We start from the raw sequence: 6,777 nt of genomic DNA, 5'->3' as shown, positions 1-6,777 counted from the left end.
CAACCCCTAAAGACAAATAAATATCAGACTTGTAAAGATACTAATAATAAAAGGCAATAATATTAAAACTAAAAAAAAAAAGTGATGTATTTCGCTTACATCAGAACCAACTGAAAATGGAGTCATTGGAATGGAACTCCAACATAAGTCGGGGACTACCTGTATTTGGTATGTGGGTGGCTGTTGCAATGTATATGACAGGGTTAGCGGAATTCAGGATTTCATATTTCGTAGGGCACATCTGTAAAATAAATTGAGATGCCTCACAACCTGTTTCCCTCTTCAGCTGCTATATGTGTGAGAATTGGCTGTAAAAAAAAATTAAATTATTGTGATATTTTAGTCACTATTCTATATCTTAGGAATTACTATTAAGAAAATGATTAAACAGAAAAAAAGAAACCTACACACATCATATAAATCATATAAATCCATTGCCGTTGAATTGATTCTGACTCATAGTGACCCTATAGGATGGAGTAGAACTGTCCCATAGGGTTTGCAAGGCTGTAATCTTTATGGAACGTCTTTCTCCCTAGAAGCCGCTTGTGGGTTTGAACCGCCGGCCTTATGGTTAGCAGCCAAGTGCTTAACCATTGCACCACTAGGGCTCCTTACACATCATGTAATATTGCAAAGATTAAAAAAAAAAAAGGCTTAATGCCTATATATGATGAGTGATGGAAACCTGGTGGCATAGTGGTTAAGAGCTCAAATGCTAACCAGAATGTTGGCAGTTCAGATCCACCAGGTGCTCCTTGGAAACCTTATGGGGCAGTTCTACTCTATCCTGTAGTGTTGCAGTGAGTTGCAACTGACTTGATGGCACATAATAACAACAATAATGATTGATAGAAACCAAGGAATACCCATTTATTGAAATGTGTTTCATAAACATGAAAACTGTATTAATGTGGATATTTTTATGACATTTAATGAAGAAAGTACTCAAGAAACAGTAGGGAGCTCTAAAATCATTTGCCTATGTTCAAATCTTAGCTGCTTTATGTCAAAATTCTGTGAATTTGGCTCTTGGCTCCTCATGTATAGAATGAGAATAATGGTAGTACCTAACTATTGCATTGTTGTGAAAGTGACATGAGTTAACTCAGATAAATTGCTTAGAAATGTGCATAGCAATACTGAGCACTCAGGTGTGTCCACTCTTATTATTGTCATTCTTATTAATAAAAGGAATAGAAAGTTATGCCTATGCTATGATAATCACTACATGTGAGTGAGCAAACAGGGAAATTGGGTAAAGGAGATTATGTAAAAGAAAATCAGTATTTTGGTAGAATGTAGGTAACTTTTTTGTCTTACACTTTTAAGTACTATTCCTTTTCTTTTGACAGTAAATACATATATGTATGAATTATTGGTCCCATTTTATACATACGTATAGACTCTTAGCTTATATAAGAAATGACACTGTTTTATTATTAGAGAGAACATATTTTCTCATTTGTTTTAATATAGCTGTATAAGCTGTGTTTAATCTCTAGTCCTTGGAAAATGGTGCAGACTCTGTTCAAAATATAGCTGAGCAGCCTGTTCCACTCTTAAACATAACAAACACCCTAATACCTTACAACATGTTTTCCCCTATTCAAAACAGGTGATTGAGAGCTTGATATGACTAATGCCATAAGGATGCTCTAAGTAATCTCTAAACATTTTTTAATTGCACCAGCTGCACCGGTCTCTTCCAAAGGGGTGCGGAGCTACCTCAGCTCCTGGGGCCTTGGCCTTTCTTCTTCTCTTTTTGAAATGGCCTTCAGCCTGCAAACCGACAGGAAGCCTCTCTGGCATTTTTAATCTGCAACTCTCTTGCTCCCTACCTCAGCCACAGTGGACTTGGCAAAACAGTTCCACTACCCGAGAGATTCTTATGTGAGTATTTTGGCCTGTTGCAAATATACTGATTAGAGTCAGGATGCCTGATATGCATATCTTTAGTTTAATAAGAGATTTTTGTTGCAGTTGCTTTGTGACGTATAAGACCATCTGTGGACTATGTGCTCAAAACATTAAGTAACCCGGATTTCCCCCATATAAAACCCTCCCATCAACCCTTTAGGGTAGACAGAATTTGGGAGAAATTTAACCCCCTCTGTCTCTTGAATACCAGTATTCAATAAAGCCCTCTTACTACTTACCTCCTTCTGTCTCAGTATTGGCTTTGCAGCAGGTGGCTCGAACCTGCGATTTGTGGTGACAACAATGCTGAACTATTATCAACCCCGATAAAATATTTGCATGTTTTTCTAAGACCCGAATCTCTCAGAATCTCCTGGTATTAACTGAATGAACAGTCTGTGGCTCTAAATGTGACATTTAGAAATATGTTTAAATCCAAAAGTGTAGAAAAGTTTCCAACAGACAAGATTTTAGGGAAAAAAATCACCTAAATCAGAATTATGGAAAATATTGTTCAAAGTGGATTATTTTTTCTGGTTTCCCCCACTTATGTAACGCTCAAAGACAAACATAAATATCATTTTTCTCTCTTATTGAATCTCTTCATCCATTAAAATGGCAACACTATTACCAACTTTACTGAACACTTTCAATATTTAAGTCAACAAAGCAAGTGACAGCTCTTTAAACTTTATTTCTCTGTCTGATGGCTGTATTGTGTGCTTATCTTTAAAATATTCATATACGTGTCTCATTTTAAGAAAGAGTGAATACATGCTTGGGTGTATAGAAAAATAAGCAAATACACACTGGTGAGTGAATGAAAAATACCTGTATGTTACCTGAAAGCAGAAGGTCTAGAGCTGAATAGGAAAATAAATGGTTGTGTAGTATAGTTAAATTAGTGTAGCATGCTATTGATGAAACTACTAACTAGCAGAAAAAAACTCGAAGTTCTATTTTTAGACATTTGCATATTTAGTTCCTCCTGAAGAGGTCATAGCTAGAATGAAATGCACATCAACAGATGGAAGATTTAGTCTTAAATCTCAGTCTAAAAACATTACAGCTCTGTAATTACCTAAACTCTGTGAAGTTAATAATACCTACCATGTTGATTTGTTACATATATCGAAAAAAAATGTAAAGGCCATGCGCAAATTAGGTACCTTAAATGACAGACATTATTATAAGCAAATAAAAAAAAATAGAACATATTTTCTCACCTTGGTTTGAAAACAGTGCATGAAATATTCCATTTCAGAATGCCACCTACCTTGAAGTTAAGCAGTAATTGGAAGAGAAATGACATCCCAGATATACCACCTTCCAGAATTAATTTTAGGATCTTTAAACTCATTCTTCCTCCTTAAATAAGACTAGAGCCTCTAAATATACCCTCATTTTCTTGCAAAACTGCAGCAGTTCTCTAATAAAATATGCCTGAGTGCTCCCCTCACATCCCTGTTCCTCAGTGTGTAAATCAGTGGATTCAGCATGGGGGAGACTATGGTGTAGAAGAGGGCTATAAACTTTCCTTGCTCATGAGAGTTGCTCTTGGCAGGCTGAAGGTACATGAAGATGATGCTCCCATAAAACAGGGATACGACTGCCACAGAAGAGCAGATGTTGAATGCCTTCCTTCACCCTTCTGCTGATCTGATCTTCAACACAGCTAGAGCAATGTGGCCATATGAGATCAAGATGAGACCCAGAGGCAGGACAACAAAGATAAAACTGGCTAGGTACATCTCTTTCTCATTGAGGCTGGTGTCCACACAAGTCAGTTGCATAATGAGGGGCATTTCACAAAAGAAGTGATCGATGCAATTATTCCCACATAGTGGTAGCAACATGGTGAGTGTGGAGCCCACCATGTTGGTGATCAGACCCCCAAGCCATGAGGCAAAGGCAGGCCCATGCAAAGCTGTGGATGCATGGTAACAGTGTGGTGGAGCAGCCTGCAGATGGCAGCATAGCAATCATAGGACATGACTGCCAGGAGACCACACTCTGTTGCCCCCAGCCAATGGGAGATATAGAACTGGACCACACACCCTGCATAGCTTATGATCTTCTGTGGCCCCCACAGGTTGACTAGGAGTTGAGGGACAATGCTCTTGGTGAAGCTAATGTCCAGGAAGCAGAGGTTAGTGAGAAAGAAGTACATGGGAGTGTGGAGATACACATCCATTCATGAGACCAGAATGATGATGCTGTTGCCCACAATAGATACCACATAAAAAATAGAGACAAGCATGAAAAGGACAGGCTCTAGGGAGGGTCTTGCAGAAAAGCCCAGGAGTACAAAGACTTCTGGAGAACTTGCATTGGCTATTCCCATCATCATACACAGCTGGGGTGGGGCAAAAGGACCACCTGTAGGTGGTGCAGAGGATATGAGAAATGCAGCGATTATATGTTAGAAAACATAAAAATAATTATTTACCCATTGCTGTTGAAAGTGTTTGCCCAGCTGCGCTTGGATTGAATTACTCTACAGAAGGCCAATATGTAAAATATATGAAAAGACTTGGAAATGCTCATAGCCTGGGAAAAATAGGCATTCAGGCAATGTTATTGGCGTGATCTTTTTTATTGAAATATTATCTAAATTTCCACCATCTGGAGTCAGCCTAAAGGATTACGGGTGAAGATTTAGTTAGATAGATGATGGTGTTCCACATGATGAACCACTGACAGGCGTTGACATAGTGCTTCTTCCCAATACTGAGTCCAACTTGACATTTTTCTTTCTCTTATAACTAACAAATATCAACATTTATTTATTTTTTAAAATCTTTAAATATACTCAGAATCTCAACACTTCTCACTCTACTGATACCACTCTGGCTCATGCTGCCATCATTTATCTCTGGAATTATTGGTATAATATCCTAAATTTTTTCCCTATTCCCTTTGCCCATCTTCAAATTATTCTCAAAATAACAAGCAGGGAATTATATTAAGATATAATACGACCATATTACTCTGCTGGCCAACACCCGTCCCCACTCGTTACTCTCAAAGGCTAAATCTGTTGTTTTCCATGCTCACCGTGCTTGTCTCCAAGATGCCTGCATGGTTAACTGTTCATATCCTGTGAGATGCTTTTCAAAAACCACCTTCTCATTGAAGAAGTCTCTGAATTTGCTATTTAATATTGAAATAATTTCAGCTCCCTTCTCCCAACTCTTTTTTTTTTTTTTTATAGTACTTATCATCAGATAGGAAACCCTGGCGGCATAGTGGTTAAGAGCTACAGCTGCTAACCAAAAGGTCAGCCGTTTGAATTCACCAGGCACTCCTTGGAAATCCTATGGGGCAGTTCTACTCTGTCTTAAGGTGGCTATGAGTCAGAATCAACTCAACAACACTGGGTTTTATCACCATATAACACATATACTATACTTATTTATTAAATTATAAGTTCTACGGAGCTATGATTTTCTGTCTACTTTGCTTACTTTTGGATTCCCAGTGTCTACCATAGTCTCTGATACATAGAGTTCCCTTAATCAGTATTTACTGAACGTATACATTATGAAACAGTCCATTGGAATGTCATGTGGCCATGGTAGTAGCAGAACTAAAGCATAGTTGAGGACTGTCCCGCTTAATCTTCCATATTTCAGTATATTTGTTAGGAAAGAATTCTTGAAACTGTCAGAAGCATGAAGAGGTGACCCAAATTATCCTCTGCTCTTATGTAGGTGGAACAAAACAAAATATGACCAAGCAGAGATAGGTATGTAAATCTAGAAGCTCCTGCCGGAAAAGTGTACAATCTCAGTTGGCTTCAGACGTGCATTGAAACTTCAGGAGCATTCTTTATTAAAAACTTTATTGTTTCTTTTATTTAAAAAATAAATAAATCCATTAAAATTAGAGTTCATCCACTTTTGGGAACCAGGGAGACTATAAGCTCACCCTTAAAATCCCAAGGAGTAAAACTTACCAAAAAAAAAAAAAAAATTTTTTTTTTATCTGTAAATGGAAGTCAATCAAATGATATAAACACAAACACACATGTACATTGACAGTATTTTAGAATATATGTAGGGTTTTCATTTACAAATATAAAAATGGGACACAGAGAGCTTCTGGCATTTACCAAAATTCACGCATGGAATTGCTTTCCCTATGTGGACTTCAATGCAACAAAATTTTGGGACAGTCTTTTGATTTGCACTCAGCTAATAAACAAGGCAGCTCTAACACACTGGGAGAAAACATCCAGGTTTGTTCCAACCCCTTCCAAATGGGGAAGACAACCTAGAGCTGTCAGAACATGAGTAGTGAATTGTGATAGTAATATGCTATGGCATTATGGCGGGGTCAAAACAATTGCCATATATACAGAGTAACTGCAGATGAACTGATGCGGGCATGGAAGAAATAAAAGGCTAAACCTAGAACTGTACCCTCACCTGTAAGTATCAGATCCCCTCAGCAGAAGGACAGAAACTGTTGACTTGTGGCTGGTGATATGCAGAAAATGCATAAATGGCTCCAAGAGATGAAAACCATAAGGTCACTCGTGAAGTAATGTTGCCATTACTGAGTGCCACCAAGTTGATTCTGACTCATAGCAACCCTACCCTAGCCCATAGGGTTTCCTAGGATGAAGTCCTTACAGGAGCACTTTGGCAGATCTTTCCTTCCACCGAGTGGCTGGTGGGTTCTAACTGCCTACCTTCCAGTTAGCAGCCAAATTCTTAACCATTTTGCCACCAGGGTTCCTTTGTGAAATAATAGCTCAGAAGAGTTTTTGAGGGAATGGAGACTTTTATGGTGATCTTCTCTGACTCTATTTCTAGAAATGTTTTGTGGCTTACTCAAAGACCTAGAGTTGCC

At 38.1% G+C, this 6,777-nt stretch overlaps 1 pseudogene; it reads right to left on the bottom strand.

Annotated features, from left to right (window-relative positions):
* Window positions 1–3,043: 3,043 nt before the first annotated feature.
* LOC111748877 (olfactory receptor 2C3-like) lies at window positions 3,044–4,390 on the bottom strand (annotated as a pseudogene).
* Window positions 4,391–6,777: the final 2,387 nt, after the last annotated feature.

Source organism: Loxodonta africana, chromosome 16, assembly GCF_030014295.1.
Source record: "Loxodonta africana isolate mLoxAfr1 chromosome 16, mLoxAfr1.hap2, whole genome shotgun sequence".
NCBI lineage: Eukaryota > Metazoa > Chordata > Mammalia > Proboscidea > Elephantidae > Loxodonta > Loxodonta africana.
Note: the sequence above shows the minus strand (reverse complement) of the source record. Positions and strands in the feature narration are given on the sequence as shown.